Source organism: Myodes glareolus, chromosome 5, assembly GCF_982192425.1.
Source record: "Myodes glareolus chromosome 5, mMyoGla1.1, whole genome shotgun sequence".
Lineage (NCBI taxonomy): Eukaryota > Metazoa > Chordata > Mammalia > Rodentia > Cricetidae > Myodes > Myodes glareolus.
Window position 1 is genome coordinate 87,530,967 of NC_142030.1, and position 21,514 is coordinate 87,552,480.

Below are 21,514 nucleotides of genomic sequence, written 5' to 3' on the forward strand. Positions count from 1 at the left end.
CTCTCAAAGTTTTCTTGAAGACACAGTTTTTACCTTATTTCTCGAGAACCCCAAACCTGATCAGGCCAAATCAGCCTTTCTATTCTTCATGCCTGGCCACATTGGGAATATGTTGGAATAGAAATTGTATAAACTTGATTCTTGTTAGTGGTGGAGAAAATGATGCCATTATTCAGAGAGGAGTGTATGATATAGTCCATTGTAGATGGGGGGTGGGGAGGGGCAAGGTTGCTAGGTGAATTATTCCAAGAGGTACAGTTATAGTAAAGATAGGAAAAGGAACCCATCTGCTCAGTACATTATTAGATTCGGTGTGGGAGTTACATGACCCAAACCAAGTGGGGCCCCAGGTTGCTAATCTATTCCCTATGCTTGCCAGCCTCAGGGTGCTTTTATTTTAAAACTGTGTGCTCAGGAGTCGGAGAAATGGCTTAGTGGCTCAGAGCATTGGCTACTCTTCTACTAGAGAACCTAGATTCTATTCCCAGACCCCTTGTGGCAGCTCGGAACCATCTGTAACTTTAATTTCAAGGGATCTGATACCCTCTCCTGTCCTCCGTGGGCACCAGGCAAGCCCAGGGTGTACTTAAATGTATGCAGGCAAAACACAAATACACATAAATTTAAAAATGAATAAATTTTAAAAAGTAAGTTTGCTTATACTTATGTATGACTTGTCTATTTATTCAACATCCCCTGCCAGTATCATTCTCTAGAATTGTGCACCCTGCACTTGAGGTTATGAGACGTAGACGGGGTGTAGCTTAGTGTGTAATAGGTCATGAATTTGATGGCTAACACTGAAGAAAGAGAGGTACCAAGGGCAAACCAGGGGAAATTCCATAGAAAGTAAAACACAGGAGCATATTTCTAAGACAATGTATACCCATATACTTCATATACACTCATCTGCAAGCACACATGGGCCTGTAGGAAATAGAAATGCCTTTTTCTTGCAAATTGCTCATACATTTAAAGTTCAAAGTTGATTGACACACGCTTTCACTTAATGAAGGTAATTACAAAGAATAACAAGTCCGAACAGCCCTGCTCAGTGTAACGATCTCATCCTGCCGCTGAGCCTTCACGGAGGGCTGTCAGAGCACAGTTTCATTGCTAATCACACACAAGTTCATTTGCCAGACGAGAAACAGATTAATAAGCGTCAACACTTGCGGGCACCGCGGGAACCGGGGCAACGGTGGGAGCTTTCTCTAGCCGCCCAAACACAACTCAGGCAGCCTCTCAGGAAGGACGGGAGTGCACCTCAGAGGCCCCAGCTGTGAGGAGGACATAAGACAGATCTGCTCGGGCTGCTGTTGACTAAAGTAATGGGCAGGTGTTCTGAAAACCTCTGTCCAGACCTCTGAGTAACAGACCAAAGAGGGTGGCTTCGTCCCCACAGTTAGTGCTGGTTGCTATGTTGCTAACTAACTAAAATCAAATCAAATCATGTGGCATTGGAATGACTGGGTACATGTTTAAATGACATTGACACTCACTTTGTTTGGGGACCACAGAGACATATGGGAAAGGTTTGTGATTACAGTTACAGGTGGGCTTAGTCCTAACTTCAAATAGCTGGATTATAAGAGGATCCCACTGTATTTAGTTTTACCCTGCGGAACATATTTGGCAAATGAACATTTTGTCTAAAATACCAAAAGGTAGATTTCCCACCGGACTTCATCCCACCACATATAAACAGTAGAAAAAATGAGAATGGATGGGCAGAGAGCATTGAAACAATCAAATTGTATATAACATGGGCTTTGTTGCTATACCGTAATTGTAGGGCTTTTTCTTCCAAAGCTGGCTGGATTTAGGGTCATGTTTTCTGTAGCAATAGGGGCATAGACTTCTAGTCAGTCAGTTATATGATCTCAGCCCTGTCATTAATGTAATGTGACCATGCTTGCTTTTGTGTGACACAAGGCATTAGGAGACACTGCTGACATGTCAGATAATGGCAAAATAAATAAATAGTAGGAGCTGAAGACCAAAGCTTTTCTGTGGCTTTCAGAAATATGCGCTCCGTGTTTAAAAACAAAGAGAAATGTTTCCATGCCGTGTTTGGGGGGGGGCTTAAAAATTAACATTCTCCCACACAACCCATATTTCTGAAATCTTGTTTTCATGAGGGAGTAGGTTTTTGGGTCTCCCAATGCCACTCAGAAATATAAAATAAAATAAAAACTGCTGGCTTTGTGTGGAACAGCCTCAGGAAAAATTCGGAGGCTGGAGGGACCGTGAGTCATTTCAACATCAGGCAGCTGAGCCAACAAGAGTGTCTTTCAAAATTCTCTCAGTTTCCTTTTTATTGCATAGCTTTGGGGTTTTTTGCTTTGTTTTGTTGTTTTGTTTGTTTGTTTGTTTTTCCTGACTCTGCTCAGGACACAGCCTTGAAAACTCTCTGAGATGCTCTTTGCAAATGACAAACCAGTTGCTATGTTTGGAATCACACACTCAGAGTGCAGGAGCCAGAAGAAAGCTCAGAGGTTATAGTCACACACGCCTCTTTTTAATGTAAAGTGCACTGTAGGTCTGGGAAGATGGATCCCATAGGTAAAGCACTGGGTGTCTAAGTGTGAGGACCAGAGTTCAAATCCCCAGTACCCACACAAAGCCAGGTGTAATCCTATTGTAGGGAGAGGCCAAGACAGAATAATAATAATAAGCATGTTCTTGGGCTAGCTAGACTGAGGTACTCAGTGGTGAACCCCAGAAAAGAGACTTTCTCTCAAGCTGGGTGGAAGGTGAAGGCTGACACCTAAAGTTATGCTTTGACCTCACATTTGCACTCTGGCATTTGTGTGTCCTGTACACAAACACACACACACACACACACACACACACACACACACACACACACAGTACATCTCTCTCCCTCCCCTCATACACAGGCACACAAAGAAAATTTCAAGTATGTATTAAAAGGCTGGAGAGAAGGTTCTGTGGTTAAGAGCACTGGTTGCTATTCCAAAGGACCTGGGTTCCATTCCCAGCACCCACATGGTCTATGTCTTCAGTTCCAGGGGAATCTGACGCTCTCCTCTGGCCGTCACGGGCACTGCATGTCTGTGGTGTACAGACATAACTGCAGGCAACACCAGAACGCATAAAATACAAATAAATAAACATTTAAAAGCACCGTGTTGAACTGACACAGTAGAAACTTCATGGGAACTAGGTAGGGTTGTTTCTGGTTTGCTGTTTACCTGCATCTGTGAACCTCAGTTTGCTACCTACAAAACGGGTTAGCTATTGTACTTAGCCTGTAAGCCAAAACCATGACACATTTCACGTGGAGGAAAGCTTGAAGCGCTGCTCACGGCCTTGCCTCAGTTTCTCCCTGAGCCAATCAATATTGCTACTAGGAAGGCAACAAAGAGGTTCTGAAACTGTTTCCAGAGAAGCCTAGCACCGCTGAAGCCCCATGCTTGCCAGCGTGGAAGGAGATCGGAGCGCCTGACTTCATGTGGGGATAGTGACGCGTGGCGGTGGTGGATGCAGATAGAATCACATTAAGCAGTTCACAGGACGGCTTACCCGCTGGGCACCTGCTTTACAAATAGAAAGCATGAACAACATTCCCGTACAAAGAAAACATTGGCTTTGCACCTCTGCCAGAGTTACATCGTCCGCTCCGACCCTGAAGAAGGAGATCGCTAAGCTAATACCCCGAAACACAACACTTAGCGGGCAGCGGAGCCAGTTGCTCCTGTGTCGTCTCAGCTTCTAAGCAAATCATTTACTGAAATTCCACAGGCAAGGAGTTGCTTTGAAGGCCTCCTGGGAGCCGGGTAGGACTGAGAATGAAAAGGCACAGCTGCGACGCGACAGCTGGGAGACGGTTGCCACCGGTCCGCTCCCCGCACGGCACCCCGACTTATGCAGTTGTATCCAGCCGGGTCCAGCCAGCCTCACTCCACTGCCAGTTTGGACTCCTCCTTGAAACGGTGTCCTGAGAAGCAAGTAAGGTCTCATTGCTTGCAGAATTTACTTTATTAAATCTATTTAAGTGGTGGGAGGGGAAATTTTAGGGAAGGATGCCATATTAGCAAACCTCCCCTAAACCCTCATCGCATATAAACCCTCTGCTCTTTCACTGGGCATTTGGATGATGTCTGAGGCTACTGTTTGCTACTTACTTTCGGGGAGTTGAACTTGACCAAAGTGGGGAAATTCGTGTATTTTCCATTTTTTTAATGGCTCATGGGAAACACATAGGATCTGTTCTGAAGCTCATTGCTGACAACATCAGACCATACTTACATCATACAGCTGGCAAAGGAATGAGCCGACTCTGAGGCTGCCATAGAGACGGCTCTGATACAAGACTCGCAGGAGCACAAGCAGCAAGATGACAGCGGCCAAGTTCATGGCGTCAGCTGTGTGCCACGCTGAAAATCCAGGAGAAAAAGAACCAGTCAGCAGACCCTTAACACCACCCTGTGGAACACTGCCATTTCAAGTTCCTCTGATTACCGTGATTACTTCTATGTACAGATGACATTTTGTAGTATATTTTAGACCGTAAGTTCAAGTGCCTACAATTATATGCTTTGAGCTCGGGCTTAGAAATGTTGAAGTCGCTGGTGAGTAATCTTACCCGACTAATTCACACGTCAATGAGCTACCCACGCTCTACTCTTTACCAAGTGAAGAAATAGGCACCGAAGGCTTGCAGGCTCCGGGACCCCACTGGGAAGGGATGGATGCAGCCGGCAGCTCTGTGCCTCTCATCCGGTGCCCCCTTCCAGCCTAGCACTTGAGCCCACTTGTACCACTGAGGCCAGATGACAGCGGCAGCTCTGCTTACAGACTCGTCTCCCTGTGGAATGACACTTTCCAGAATTGTAGGGTATTGCCAACCATTTAACATTCTGCTCGGGAAACTGAGATGAGGACTGTGTAGCTGGAGTGGTCTCTCTGTCTCTGTCCTTCTCCCGCTGTGTGATAGTGTAGGCTTGCGTATGTGTGTTTGTGTGTGTGTAATAGTGCAGGCTCATGCTTGTGTGTGTGTGTGTGTAATATTGAAGGCTCACACATGCATGTACACATGGAGGTCAGAGGCCAATACAGGGTGTCTTTATTTATCATACTTCTTGGTTTTTTTTTACATTTAAAAAATGTTTAACTATGTGTGTATGTCTCTGTGTGTGTGTGTGTGTGCATATGAATGTGGGTGCCCAGGAAGTCCAGAGGCATCAGATCCCCCTAGAACTGAGGTTGCAGGCACTTATGAGCAGCCCTACATGGGTGCTAAGAGCTGAACTTGTTCCAAAGATGAGCAGAATATGCTCTGAACCAGTGAGCCGTCTCTGCAGTTCTACAGTGTTTCTTACTAAATCTGGAGCTCACTGATTGGCTAGACTCGCTGGCCATGGAACTCCCACGGGGCATCTTCTGGTCCCCCTTTGGGCTTGCTGCCACATTTACATGGCATTCACGTGGATGCTAGGGATCCACACTCAGGCCTTCATCTTGCCCACTGCACTATCTCTGCAGCCCTGTTCGGGAAATGACGGCTCCAAGAAACACCGTAAACACGTAGAGATATGGTTGAAAGAAAACCTGTATACATTTCAAACAAAATCCTCACTTTCAAGGTGGTGGAAGACCAGTACTTGGTTTATATACATTTTGCACAAGTGGGCAGGAGTGACCACACACCCGCCATGTTCTGAGCGGTTATGGGAAGAGAAGGAAAATCTGCAAAGGGTCTCGATCTGTTCTCCTGCATTTTGATGGCTGGGGAAACTATCCCTTGCTTTTTAAGCAAGTATAGGAATGATGGACTCAAGACACCTTCTGACCTTATCTTGCACCTTCATTTTTAGCTATATCAGTGGTCCTAGGGTGCATTTTTTGCTTGCTTTGTTTTCTTTTTCAAGAAAGGACTTCTCTGTATGGCCTTGGCTATGCTGGAACTAGTTCTGTAGACCAGGCTGGTCTCAGACTCAGCAATCTGCCTGCCTCTGACTCCTGAGTGCTGGGACTAAATGCATATGACATCACTTCTGGATGCCGGAGAGGATTTTAAACTAGTAACTTAAAACATTACATTATGCTGTACTTCATCAAATCTAAGACGTCATGGCTGGAAACCTCAGAATTTGTGTATCACCAAGAAAGACTCGGGTGTGACACAGACCTATGATGATGCAAGAGCCTGGGCTCCACGGGGAGGCTACGTCTGTGAACTCGGGAGACTGTCCGTTTTTCCTGAAGAGTGAAGACAGGACCCATGCACCCAACTATTTCTCATTATTCTGAGCTCCTACACCTGTTGAGTGCATGGACCTGCCTGACTTTTCAATTCTGCAAAGGCAGAGTCTCCCGATTTCTCACCCGTCTAGGAAGACAGCTTTCCTACTGGCTTCAGGCCTTCACTTTGAGTGCCTCTGAGTAAGACCTAGTCATCTGAGTGATTTATAATGGGCTTCCACTTCTAGTCTGAATCCTTTTCCTTCCCCATAGTCATCCCTTACCCATCCAACCAAGATAAGAGGTCCCCAAAAGTGAAGGGGGGGAGGGTCTTCAAAACCATGGAATGATTAGAGCACCCTATCCCAAAGAGTCAATTTTGTGCAATCCAAGCACTTTATGATGTGTGTTGTTTTACTAAACAACCATTATGGAGTAGGATGATCACTGGCGTTCATTTTTACACCACAACTGTTCAAAGAAATTGCATGGTTTATCTGGGCACGGTGTACTCCCTGCACTCAGAGGCTGGCGCAGGTCTTCCATGCCAGTGTGGGTGATGTACTAAGGTCTTGTTTTGGACAGCCAAGGTTAGGAGTGAGCTTGGTAGTTGAGCGCTTTGCCTACTACACACAAGTCTGGGAGCTCAAAGATCACCTTTGTATCTCCACGTTCTTTTAAAAAGATTTTGTTTGTTTATGCATACCTGAAAAAGTTCATGTGTACCACATGCATAGTGGTGCTCATGGAGGCCAGAAGAGAGCATCAGGTCCCCAGGAACTGGAGTTATAGGTGATTGTGAACCACCTGGCATGGGTGCTGGGAACCACACTTGGGTCCTCAGCGAGAAAAGTGAGTACTCTCAACTGTTGGGCCATGTCTCCAGCCTTTATTCTTCTTTTTAAAAAAAAGTTTATTTACGATTGTGGGATAATTTGATCACACTCTGATATTCCTGAGACTGACAATAAAGTTTACTTTGAGTCAGAGGGTGTAACTGGCTACTAGCTGATCAAAATTAACAACAGAGGTTCTGGAGGACCAAGAACATATATAGAGAGACACAGGAAATAGTAGGGAGGGTCTTAGAAGGATTCTCGGCCCTTTTGGATCAAGGAAGGAGAGAGAGAGGAGGTCACTGGTCACTTTTCCACCTTCTCTGATCATTCAGGTTCTTACCCCAGTATCTGACTCCTGAGTTTTCATTAATAAAGAATAATTAGATAAATGCTTCATTTGGTATCCAACACAGCACACAAGATCACAAGGCAGGCACTTGCCACCAACTTTGCGATCTCTGGAGTCACCACCGTAACTGGCTTTCCCTCCCTCCCTGCAGGTCATCCCTGCAAGTCTGGGGTTTTCCCCTTTCAGCCTCTCTATAGCAGCCTCTAGCTTCACCCATCCCCAGCCCCAATGCTACAGATGGCTGGTTTCCAAGTGCTCCCCACTCCCAAGTTAGCCAGGCCTGTCATTCAGATGGCTCTGTACCCTCACTTCTCCCCACGCAGGCTTCTTCTGCAAATTCTGTGTCAACTTTTCAGGTAGCTAGCTTCCTCTCCCTATGGGTGGTGGGCTTTCCCTGGACCCATTCCTCAGGCCACTGCCACACCAGGTCAGCTGCCTTAACACTGCTTGGGCTTTTACTATTGCTGTCACTACCACACAGTCTCAGTCCCCAGATACACAGCCTGGCTGTATACCACCCATGTTCTCTGCCCAGCTATACAGTCTCCATATGGAGTTTTCTTGCCACATGGCAAAGTTTGTCATTTGGGCAAAAAACTGCCCTTGCCTCAAAGTGCTGGATCTGCATTTTGTTTATAGCTATCTTAAAGTTCACGAGTAAAATATTCACCTTTGCAGGCAAGTTGTGGACCTAGGACATTAGCCTAGTGAGACCTGCACGCACCAGGCTTTTAGAAAACATTAGCATTTTCCTTTGTTAGTCAACAAGTACAGACCCTCAGTATTTACCTGTCAACTAGGGATGTCTCGATGCCTGAATTCCAGCAGACCTGACACCCCTTCCTTCCCCCCTTGTCCATTTGCTATATAACAGCCTCTGAGAATATAATAAACTTGGCGGTTTGATCAGAAATACTGTCTTGCCGTCATTCTTTGTGTCTCTTGCCCCTCCATTCCTCTCCCCTAGGTTTATCAGGGACCACCATTTGTATCCTGCTGGCCAAGATATCAATGGCTAACAGTATACTGTCCAAATTGGATGAACAGAACACAAAAGAAGGCTACTGCCAAACTTTGCCAAGATTAGAATAGTCCTTCAAAATCCCTACTGCACAAAAAGGTCTGTCAGATATTCTAGGCCAAAGATGGATGTCCCAACATTGCAGAGGAACCTTGGGTGAGTGTCCAGGCATCCAGCGGTTTATGTCATTATTATAGTTTTGGAAGTTGTTTGGTCTGTACTTCCTGTTTACTGAGGTAATATTATATTCTTCTCAGGTCTCTGATGGAGTTGAAGATGAGATAGTTAGAGTTACGGTTTTCCTTGTTACCAAATTCAGAAAAGAAACTCACAAAAGAGGTATAACGTGCGTAAGGTTAAAAGACAAAAGCTTAAATTGTTTATCTAAGAAAATGTTTTGAGGTCTAAAAAGATAGTTTTGGGTTAGTAATACAAGTTAGAAAGTGATTAGATACAAAACTTTGAATTCATCAAGATAGGATAAATAATGGAGTATTTTCTCTGAATTTACCAAATGCAAATGTACTGAACATTGTGAATGTAATTCTTACCTGATAATTGTTCCTATTGTATAGTCTCCTGTGTTAGAATTAAAACCTTCCCTATTTATTTAGACAAAATGGTGCTTTATCTGGCATCCCATGTGGTGCCAGATGAAGTGTTTATCTAATTATTCTTTATTAATAGAAACTCGGGAGTCAGATGTTGGGATAAGAACCTGAATGATCAGAGAAGCATCAGAGAAGCAACTAGTGACCTCCTCTTTCTTTTCTTCCTTGACCTAAAAGGGCTGAGAATCTTTCTAAGCCCCTCCCTACTACTTCCTGTATCTTCTATATGTCCTTGATCCTCCAAACCCTCTATGGCTAATTTTGATTAGCTAGTAGCTAGTTTCATTGTCTGATCCAAAGTAGACTTTATTGTCAGTCTCAGGAGTATGCTCAAACTAACTATCCCACATTTTACTACTGATAGATTGGGGTGGGGGCGTCTTTTATTGTCTTTCCAAAACCTTTGTCATGTATGGTGCAGTTTTATGACTTCCTTCTGTGGAAGCAGGACAGACGCTAAAAGTACCGAAGGGACTTGCTCAAGGATACTTAGCTGGTATGTGGGAGAGTCTGAGGCGCTCTCCTTCCACAGTGCTGCTTCTAATAATAGGTTTACAGATTCTCTCCAAACAAATTGTCAGCTTGTAGAAATGCAGCGATTTCCTAAACATGGATGAGTTAGTTCAAAAGCTAGTCCTGTTTTATTAATACCTCTGGTAGTCCATCTATCTATACACAAATTCTACATCTTATACAGTCTCCCCAAAATGAAGACATAGATGCTTATCTGACTGGGAGAAGGCAGGCAGTCAGTCCACAGTTGGTGAACTGCCTTGTTGAACTCAGGCTAGAACACATTCCTTTCTCTTGACACATAGCTTCCAGAACAATTAGTATTTTATAAGCATCCAAAAACACTGTGGAAGGGAATTGAATTGCCACTGGAAATGGCTACAATGATTGAAATATTAATTCTAAACAGCAGAGGGAGCACCTCCTGCGTAAGCCAATATTTCACAGTGGTAGTCAACCCTGAAGGCATGCCACAGTCTCCTGCGAATGTCGAGAACTAGCCTTGTCTAGACCTCACACCCCAGAAACCCTGACGGAGTAGATTTCAGTGAGACTTAGTCACTGAAAGCTTTTAAAACTCCACCACTAATTACAAAATACAACTAGACTAATGTACAGCGTTTTATTGCTTTTGTTTTTTGATTAATTAATTAATTTTTTGAGACAGGGTTTCTCTGTGTAGCTCTGGCTGTCCTGAAACCTCACCCTATAGATCAGGCTGCCCTTGAACTCACAGAGATCTGCCTACTTTTACCTCCCCTGTGCTGGGATTAAAGGCATGCCCTTAAATCCTGGCACTCAGGAGGCAGAGGCAAGTGGATCTCTGTGCATCTGAGGCCAGCCTGGTCTACAGAGTGAGTTCCAGGACAGTCTGGGCTACACAGAGAAACCCTGTCTCAATAAACAAACAAACAAAACAGGAGAAGCCAATAGGACTGTTTAGATAAACTGAGGTAGCCAAAGACAATTTGGGGTACGATAGATTTCCTCTAATCCCACTCTTGCTCCCACAGGAAGTCACAGTGGCGTGGCCTCTCAAGTTGTAAGTGTACTTGCAAGTCCAGGGGTCTTTATTTGCTGCTGTGTATGTGTGTGTGTGTATGTGTGTGTGTGTATGTGTGTGTGTGTGTGTGTGTTTGTGTGTGTGTTTTGAGGTGAAGCTGGCTTGCTTTTTAGCTCAGTTCTTACTAGAGCGATTACAAGCTCCAAGAGATGTGCCAAAGGCTCAGGACAGGATGGGGCTAACAGGAACTTAACAGCCCAATCACAAAACTTGAGGCTGCCCTACATCGGGTCGCTTTTACTGTCCTTTGAGTCGTAAAAATGACCAGCTCCCTGTTCTCAAGTGAATGGTTTATAGGAGCTGATTTACACAAACACAGGTCTATTTATTATGAGCCCAAGCATTTTTGAAGATTTAGACATGAAAGTGGAGGAGGGATGTGGAGAGAGTTCCCACTGAGTGGCAAGGGGGCATTCTCTCCACCGGAAGTCTTCACCGTGGAGGGCCATGTTCCCTAAACCATCAGTGCAAACCTTCCCTGCCTTTGGACTTGTGTCGGCACATGTAACCCGGCTCATCCACCACACCGACACTTGATTACAGGACTATTTATGTGAGAAATAACCTTCCCTCACATTTTCCAACAAAATTGTGGTTGAGGACCACAGAGACAAGATTCTGTGTGTGTGTAAGTGCATACTTGTGCGTGTGTGCGTGTGTGTGTGTGTGTGTGCATTTTGAGTACAATCTGAATACGTTTCCCACCCAATTTTGGAGAAGACAATGGGAGGGACAGAGAGAGGTACGGTGGAGGAGGAGGGACATCCCTGTCAGGACTTTAGGGAGTTTCAGTTGTAGATAAAGTCAAACCAAGTCCTGGTCCTGGGTCTCACAAGCAGCCACCGGCTCTGCCACTGCCGGGGTCGTAAAGGTGTTTTATGCTTTGCCATTGCTGGCTGAGGCCTCATTGTGCCCAGGTAGTTACCCTCCCCTAACAGCACAGAACAAAGTCCGGCCAGAATGATGCTCAAAATTGCCCAGCTGACCCTCACCTCTTTGATGGGATTCACTTTCGGAAGCTTGCCCAATCCCATAGGTTGGACGGAGAGCCCATCTCTGCAGTGACATTAATGTTTCTCCCCAGTCCCACCAGGGAATTTTCCAATTACACACATAAAAATAAAACCCACAAACCTGACAGCGGGCAGAGAAGACTCCAGAACTATTGCTGATACCAAAGTCTGCTTCTCATTAAAGGTGAGATTTAGTGCAAAAGTTAGAAGCAGGCACTTTCTGGAGAAAGGGGGCTCAGGGAGCCTCAAGCTTGCTTCTCCAGAGATCAGGCCTCTGGGAGTAGCAGAGAGGGCCACACCATCCGTCACCGCCCACACCCGCCTGTCCTCCCTCCAACACCCTCGGTCTCCCAGGCACCCTCTTTACCCCCCCCCCAGGCCACTCCTCCCTCTGTATACTTAAAGCAGGGTTTATTTCACCCTCTTCAGATGGCCTGGGGTGGCTATCTCTATGCCACTGTGTTCTGGGTCCAGGGGACAAGGGCTCTTTCAGGATAGGAGCCCTGTCCCCAGAGCAGTCCTGATTTCAAATGCAAAATTTCTGAATTGTTTTTTATTGCTTAACGCAAAATCAGGAACACGACAAGGCTGTCCACTCTCTCCATACCTCTTCAATATAGTGCTTGAAGTTCTAGCAATAGCAATAAGACAACATAAGGAGATCAAGGGGATTCGAATTGGAAAGGATGAAGTTAAACTTTCGTTACTTGCTGACGATATGATAGTTTACATAAGTGACCCCAAAAACTCTACCAAAGAACTCCTACAGCTGATAAACACCTTTAGTAACGTGGCAGGATACAAGATCAACTCCAAAAAATCAGTGGCCCTCCTATACACAAAGGATAAAGAAGCAGAGAGTGAAATCAGAGAAGCATCACCTTTCATGATAGCCACAAATAGCATAAAATATCTTGGGGTTACTCTAACCAAGGAAGTGAAAGACCTATTTGACAAAAACTTTAAGTCTTTGAAGAAAGAAATTGAGGAGGATACCAGAAAATGGAAAGACCTCCCCTGCTCTTGGATTGGGAGAATCAACATAGTAAAAATGGCAATTCTACCAAAAGCAATCTATAGATTCAATGCAATCCCCATCAAAATCCCATCAAACTTCTTCACAGACCTTGAGAGAACAATAATCAAGTTTATATGGCAAAACAAAAAACCCAGGATAGCCAAAACAATCTTATATAATAAAAGGACTTGAAGTCTTTAGAGAGGGTGAGTGAGCCTCCATCTGCCTGTGAGACAGTGCCATCTAGTGTCCCTTGCGAACATTACAGCGGGTCTAGATCTCCCTTCAGGATTCATTTAGCCAACCTGTGGGCTTCCTTTCGCCAGTGAGCTCACTGATTACACCAGCCGTCAATTCCAGACCCACAAATGAGAGTTGCTCTTCCCTAGGTGTGAAAGATACAAGCGGATCATAACAACACCATAAAATATTTGCACTGATAAAATATTTTAATATCAGGATGAATGGTAAGTAGAAACAATCCAGTCATTTTATTGAGTAACAGTAGAAGCTGATACTGTGATCTGGGAGGAAAATGCATACTGTGTTTCACAGTAACAAGAAGCAATACTGAGGACATACTATGTGTTACCCCCCAGTAGGTCACATACTGCTGGGCTTCTGTAACTAAAAGTTACTTAGCTCTGAATGTGGTGTGTGGGAAGGATTTGGCAACAGTAGACAGTTTCTGCCCGTGCAACAACCAAGGGTGAACCCAAGGTCAAATGCACAATGAGCCTGAGGAGTTTCTGGTGCTCGTCCAAGCTGCATTGCACAACTGCAGTTGTGCCTCTGAGCACACGTGTGCACAAGTGAGTGTGCCTCGCTGCAGCAACTGCTCACACTGCTTGAAACACATTGGCTCGGACTCCAGGCTGAAATGTTATGAACGCTGCAGTGTTTTACTCTACACAAAAGCTCCACGATGAAAAACAAGGCCTTAGTATTTACTACTTGCTTCGCCGGTGAGTGCCGAAATTTCATCTTAATTTTTTAAAATTTCATTTTAATTATTTTTTAAAAACTTTATTTCATGCGCATTGGTATAATGATGTCAGATTCTCTTGAACTGGAGCTACAGACAGCTGTGAGCTGCCATGTGGGTGCTGGGAATTGAACCCGGGTCCTCTGGAGGAGCAGTCAGTGCTCTTAACCTCTGAGCCATCACACCAGCCCCTCATTTTAGTTCTTGTTTATTTGTTTTTGTTTTGTATTTTGAGACTATATATTCTTGGCTAGCTTGGAACTCAGAGATCCACTTGTAAAGCATGATTAATAAAAACTCAGAGACAGAAATTGGGGTTCGACCTAAAGGTCAGAAAAGCAAAACAGCCAGCCACTGGCTCTCACCTCCACCTCAGTTTGAAAATGACGATCCTGCCTCCAGGAATCTCAGAATGAGACTGACTGAGAGCTGTCTCCTTCTGTTTTATAATCCTCTCTAAGGCTGGGATTAGAGACCTGCACCAGTACCGCCTGGTTTTTAGGGAAGCTGGTGTGGCTGCTTGGACTAAAGGCGTGTGTCGTTGCTGCCCGGTCTGTAAGGCTGGCCGGTTTGACTGTTTTACTTTCTGATCCTCAGGAAAGTTTTATTTATTAAAATACAAATGAGATGCCACTACACACTTGCCTTTGCCTCCCAAGGGCAGATTGAAGGCCCGTGGCACCACCACACTTGCCTGTTAGAATTTTTTATTTGAGTTTCGTAAAATGTTAGTGACTTGGCTTCAGGACAGAATTCCCAATGATGTTTTCAATGTCCCAGGACATATTTCTGCCATTTTTGTGCTATGCTTATACAAAGTAGTGTTCTCAGCACCACAGTTATAAAATCAAAGTATCGCTCAACTCTGAAAGACACTGATGATGCTCTACGCCCTGCAGCACCAAATTCGCTACCATACTCAAGCCTTTATATAAGAATAAACAAGCACACCCATCTCATTAATATTCAAATTCACTCCTCTGAAATAAGTGGTAAAAGGATATGTATACCAAAGAATTGCTTTAAATAAAGTTATGGTTTATTATCAATAAATGTTTGGTTTATCTATTTTATATTCCCATATTGTAAGGGCTTCATAAAAATGTTTCTGTTGCAAAGAGAATTTCCTTTTCTCACCTGGCATGAGAGAATTACAAGGACCTAAATGAAGGTAGAGTCATGGCGGGGGCAGAATTTGGGTCCCCACGAGACCACATGGAGCAGAGGCGCCTTGCAGCGTTGACCCACATTTGACACACATGAGAAGCGAGGTTCTATTGTGTTGAGCCACTGGATATAAAGATTGTTCGTGGCAGCAGTTGGCCCACTCGGTCTGATAACCCTCTGAAATAATCCTTTTGAGATAATAAATATTACTTTCTCTGTAAAGAAAAGCCCTGCACGGCGGAATGAAGAATGACAGACTCACTTTTACAGTTGGTTCTTGCTGCACCGGACAATATTTATTTACATTTATGTATTATTTATTGGGGAGTGTGCATGCCACAGCGCTCATGTGGAGGTCAGAAGACAACTTTTGGAAGTTGGCGCTCTCGTTCTGCCGCATGGGTCTCGGGGGTTGAACTTGGACCATCAGGCTCGATCGCATGTGCCTAGCCCAGCGGAGTCATCGCACCAGCCTCGACGGGACAGTCTTTATAAAATCAGAGAGAAAGCAGGAGGATCTTGCTTAGGCTCCCACGGAAGTCTATAAGAGCATGTTCCGTGAAAGAACGCTGAATCTCGTCTCCAAGATCTATTTTTAGGATCCCTCACATCTGATCCTGACTCAGTTAAGTAGGTGATAGTTGACTTCCCTGCTGACAGTGACACACTCATGCGCAGAGGGATGGGGCACAGAGTGCAACAGGCAGCTGAGCCCAGACTGACGTGAGTTTTGTACTCGGACACAGGGAGCAGGCGAGGTTACTAAGGAAACCAACTTTCCTGGTCATTCTCCTGACTGTGTGTGATATACTTCCTGTTATTCTGGGTCATCCATCCGTTCCCCGTTCCCCCTCCCTGCCCCCCCCCCCCCGGGAATGCACATAGTTCCTCTTTTACAAACTGTCTGCCTAACTCTCCAGCTTTAATTATTGTTTTCTCATTTTCTAGTTGTTCTGACAGCAAGATACATGATACCCAGTACCAGAATATCCAGTACTGGTTGGTCACACAAGGGACTGAGTGTCTGCTCTGTTCTCTGTCCTCTGGTGGGGAGTTTTAGGGCCCTTGTCGTGTTGGGTTAGAATTACCAACACGCCCAAGAAAGCCAGAAGAACTCACAGAAAGATGCCTCAGCCCCATTAGTACACAGGAAATTGGTTCAAGGAAATTCAAATACAGTAACATTTTAAAAAATTCAGCAAGAACTGAATATTGGTGCTCTTGGAGGCAGAAGGATGAGAAGTTCAAGGTCATCGCCAGCTACATATTAAGTTTGTGGCTAGCTTGGGTTACATGAGATCTTGTCTCAAATATGCACACACACATACACACAGGCACACATATATTCAGCAACATTATTTTAACATTTATCTGAAATAATAGTGGAGAATAATTAAGGAATTTTAGTAGGAAAGAACAGTGAAAAAGCTTTTCCTTACTGTATAAATTAATAAAGCATATTAAAAGGCACATCAATTAAAATAATGTGGGGATACCTGAAAGTAAATAAGCACATCAGTGCAATATAAACTATGTCTCTAAAATGGACCCTAAAATACTTAAAACACTGGGGACATATATTTATTCTTTTGCCTTTAATGGCTAAGCCATCTGTCTAGCCTAGAATATATATTTATGAAAAAGCAAAACAAACAAACAAACAAAAAACAAATGAGGGCTGGACGTGTTCTTCAGTTGGCGGAGTGCTTGCCCAGCATCCATAAAGCCCCGAGTGTGGTGTTACATGCCTATCATCCCAGTATTTCAGAGTGGAGAAATGAAGGTCGTGAGTTCAACCCTTAGCTACACTTAGAGTTCAAAGGCGGCCTGTACTCCATGAGATCTGCTAGAAAACCCAGGTGTAGTGGTACAGGGATGTAACACCAGCTACTTGGGAGGCTGAGGCAGGAGGATCAGGATTTTGAGCCCCGCTGCAGCTACAGGAGTAAGCAAAGCTAATCTGGGCTATATGTCTCAAGCCAAAAAAGTAAAAGCCAGTGGAGGGATGGAGTGTGAGATCAATGTTATTTTTAAAGATGGTTCACTGCATTGGGAAAAAGCTTTCTTATTTCTATCACTTAACAAAGTAACTCCTGCCGGGCAGTGGTGGTGCATGTAAGTCCCAGCACTCGGGAGGCAGAAGAAGGTGGGTCTACAGAGTTTGCTGTGCCTGGTCTACAGAGTCTGCAGAGCAAGTTCCAGAACAGCCAAGACTGTTTTATAGAGAAACCTTGTCCCGGAAAACCAAAACAAACAAGCAAACAAACAACAAAAATCAAAAACCAAGCCAAAACAAAAAACCAAAAAATAAAATTACTCCCAGCTATGTAAAGAGGTTGAAGTAGACTAAGCAGGTAAAGGCCTGACCACCTGAGTCAACCCCCTCCCCCACATCCCACTGAGGAAAGAGAATGACTTTGGTAAGTCTCTGGTGTACACACACAACAACAATAAATAAAGTAGAAGCATAGAGAGTAGAAAATGACCTAAATACAGCCCAGAAGTAGGGCACTGGCCTAGCATATATGAATACCTGGGTGTAAAAAATGAAAAAGAGTAGAAAAATCTGTCTCAGGAGTAATGATTCACACCTCCAGTTTCAGCACATGGGAGTGATGGTTCACACCTCCAATTCTAGCACAGGGGAGTGATGATTCACACCTCCAACCCCAGCACATGGGAGTGATGGTTCACACCTCCAGTCCCAGCACAGGGGAGTGATGATTCACACCTCCAGTCCCAGCACAGGGGAGTGATGATTCACACCTCCAACCCCAGCACATGGGAGTGATGGTTCACACCTCCAATCCCATCACAGGGAAGTGATGATTCACACCTCCAATCTCAGCACATGGGATTGATGGGTCACTGTAGGGAGCCGCCTGGGTGTCACCTTGGCCAGATAGTGCCAGCAGTCCTTCAGCCTGGAGGTATACATATCCTTTGATGTTGCCGCCCTAGGCCGGTATGCTCGGAGCCTTATTTTGCATCTCAAGAGACTCGGTCTCCTGACCTGTCCCGTGGCCTTGGGTCCTAGTAGAATGGCATCAACCAATCAGCATTCGAGCCTCTCGCCCTAGAAAAGCGGCTGTCTTTGGATTTCTCTCTCTCTCTCGTCATCCCTGTTCCCCATTCCCCCTTTCAAGTAAGGAGCTCTAATAAATTGTGATTGAGAAGGATTCTTGATTTTGTGACCGTCCATTCCTGCTGATCAGGAAGCGCGTCACAGGTCACACCTCTAATCCCAGCACAGGGGAATGATGATTCACACCTCCAATCTCAGCACATGGGAGTGATGATTCACACCTCCAGTCCCAGCACATGGGAGGTACAGGCAGGAGAGTCAGGAGCTAAAAGACGTTTTTTGGCTCCATAGTACGTTCAAACCAGCCTGTGGTATGTGAGACCCTTGTCAAGGAAAAGGAAGAGAGAGAGAGAGGCGGGGGGGGGGGGGGGAGGGAGGAAGGAAGGAAGGAAGGGAGGAAAAGTAATACACAATGGTAGAATTTTCTAGCCATAGAATTGATTCAAGAGCTGGGTGGTGATGATGCATGCCTTTAATCCCAACACTTAGGAGGCAGAGGTTGATGGATTTCTGTGAGTTCAAGGCCAGCCTGGTCTACAGAGTGAGTTCATGGACAGGCTCACAACAACAGCAACAACAACAACAACAACAACAACATGATGTGAGAAAGCAACAGAATAAGATATCAATTAATTTTGACTCCATAAAAATTTAAATTCCTGTGTTTCAAAAATGAGCAAACAAAATCAAAATATGAAGCAGAAGATAAGAGTATTTGAGATACAGATACAAATAACAAACATTTAACATCCTCGTAAATCCATAAAATATAGTCTGTGGCTCTGTGGGTGAAGAGCTTCTCATGTGAGCCTGGTGCCTGAATTTGATCTCTGGGATCCATGTGGAAGAAGAGAATCTACTTCTCAAAATTGCCTTTTGACTTTATAGACAACATGACTTTGCACCACACACACACACACACACACACACACACACACACACACACACACTAAATGAAAAAAAATTAAAATCCATACAACGAACTAAACTAAAATCCAAACTAAATAGCCAAACAGAACCTCACTAACACCTTAGTAGAAAAATGTGCACAATTTCTTTACAAGAGAAAAAAAAAGCTGATCATTTTGGTTCATGCTTATACCCTTAGCATGAAGGAGACTGAGGCAGGAGGATTCCAGCAAATGCAAAGCTAGCCTGGGTTGAATAGTGAGTTCTAGACCAGTCTCAGACACATAGTGAAACTGTATCCGAAAGTAAACAAATACATTACGAACAGTTAACACCTGGAACGATATGACTTTAGCAGTCATTGAAACTCGGAATTAAACTAAAAGCAGGAAGCCATTGTCCATCGGTCACATGGTCTTTTTAAAGCAGCACTAGTTCTTGTTAGTGAAGCTGTTAGGACCATACTCATTTTCGTGTGTGAGCGCTGGAAGAACAGTGCCTATCGACACCTTTATAAGTTGCACACCCATGGAGAGTGCACTCTCATGCCCATGAGTGTGTAACGAGGGGCTAACCAGAGGTGGGAGTTTTATAACGAAATGCTCCATGCTGCAATGCTTGCGGCTGTGAGAATTTCTGATTCTGGAAGAGTGGTTGAATAAGTGATGGTGTGTATGTCCATGGAGAGTGGTTTATGCTGTCAGTGGAAATAATATTTCAGAAAACTTTTAAAGACACTGGGCATAGTGGCACCTGCCTGTGATCCCAGTACTTCTGAGGTGGAGGCCGGAGAATCAGAACAAGGTCGTCCTTGGCTACTTTAGGGCTTGATGGCCGATTTAAGCTACGTAAGAGTCTGTCTCAAAAAAAGCTCTGCCTCCTTCCCCTCTAAAATACATAGGAAGGAAGGAAAGAAAGAAGAGAGGGCAGGAAGGAGGGAGGGAGGGAGGAAGGGAGAGAAGCAGAAAACTAAAATGATGAAAAGTGTGGGGTTAGAGAAAGACTGGAAGTGTGCACACGCAGGCTGAACATTTGCTCGTTGGACACCCAGCTAGCTTTCTTACACTGCTCAGACCCACCTACTAAGGGATGATGCTGCCCACAGTGGGCTGGACCCTCCTACATCAGTCAAGACAATTCTTCACAGACACGGCCACAGACCATTCTAACCTGGGCAATCCTCCAATTGAGATTCCTCCAGATGATTCTGGACCGTGTCACGTTAGCATCTGAAGCAAAGGAGGACATATATTTAACACCCAAATAGAAAAAGATCCGTAAATGCTCACATTGTTTCCCTGGATAACAGGATTGTGAATGACTGTTCTGTTTTTACTTTTCTCCATCTTCAACTTTTCCTTTTTCTCCTTTCTAAAAACCCTTGTTTTTATTTCATGTATATGAGTATTTCACCTGCGTGTTTGTGCTCTACATGCATAGGGTGCCTGTGGAAGCCAGAACCTCAGATCCCAGAGACCTGGAATAACAAGACAGTGTGAGCAGATTGTCCTCTGATCTCTACCTGCACTCTGTACCATGTACACACACACATATAAACACACCCATGTACACAAAATAAGTTAAAATGTAATAAATTATTTTTTGGGGAAAAAAGCACATAAAATGTAATAAAAATTGAAAGAAAAAAGTCAGAAAAATCACTGTTGACAGTTCATTATCTATGTCATAAATGGAAAAGGGATTGAATGTGTACACATGGATAGCATACACACGTGTGTGTGCAGGTGTGCCCAGGTGTGCATGTGTATGATATATGCACATGTGTGTGCAGGGGTGCCTAGGTGTGTATGGTATATGCACATGTGCAGGTGTGCCGAGGTGTTCATGTGTATGGTACATGCATGTGTATGCAGGTGTGCCTACGTGTACATGTGTATGCTATAGGCACGTGTATGTGCAGGCGTGCCCAGGTGCAGGGCATACCCAGAGAAGGGCAGAGAGACCAGACAAGGGCATTTTTGGTGTTCTCCTCTATTGACCATATTCTTCTTTGTTTGTTTGTGTTTTTCAATACAGGGTTTCTCTGTGTAGCCATGACTTCCCTGGAACCCATTCTGTAGACCAGGCTGGCCTTGAATGCACAGAGATTTGCTTGCCTCTGCCTCCCAAAAGCTGGGATTAAAGGTGTGCGCTGCCGCCACCACCTGGCATCATGAAACCTCTTATTAGGTAACATTTGTAAGTGGGTTTTAATCGGGTACTGTTTGAAGTAATTTATATAAATATTCCTCTGGATTTTAGCAAGAGGAGAGACCAGACCTAAATTGCAATTAGGAAAAGCCTATTAAGGTCCGCCCCAAGGGTTGGCTTCAAACATTTGATCTTTACCACCTAGAACGCTGCACTCCAATTAGATTTTCCTCTGGTTTCTCGGGTGTCTGTGTGTTGGGAATACTTTCCTTTCATTACACGTTGGCTTTCTTTAGTGCACAGGTTTGTGTGAAGAGAGCTACCATGTCTCAGCAGAAGTGAGAGCAGGAGTGTGGCCAGCAGAACTCCGGCTGTGACTTCACAACTTGTCACTAGAGAGACACCACCAGCCAATAAATCAGCCAGAAGGGTCTGTGAGGGTGCCTCTTGCCCAATTCGCTCTTAACTCTTTTCCAAACCAAAGAAGAGTCTAAGCTGGGCATCCAGCACACATCTGCAATCCTTGACGGGCTGAAGCTGGGGAATTGTGAGCTCTGGGCTAACCTGGGCTACATAAGGC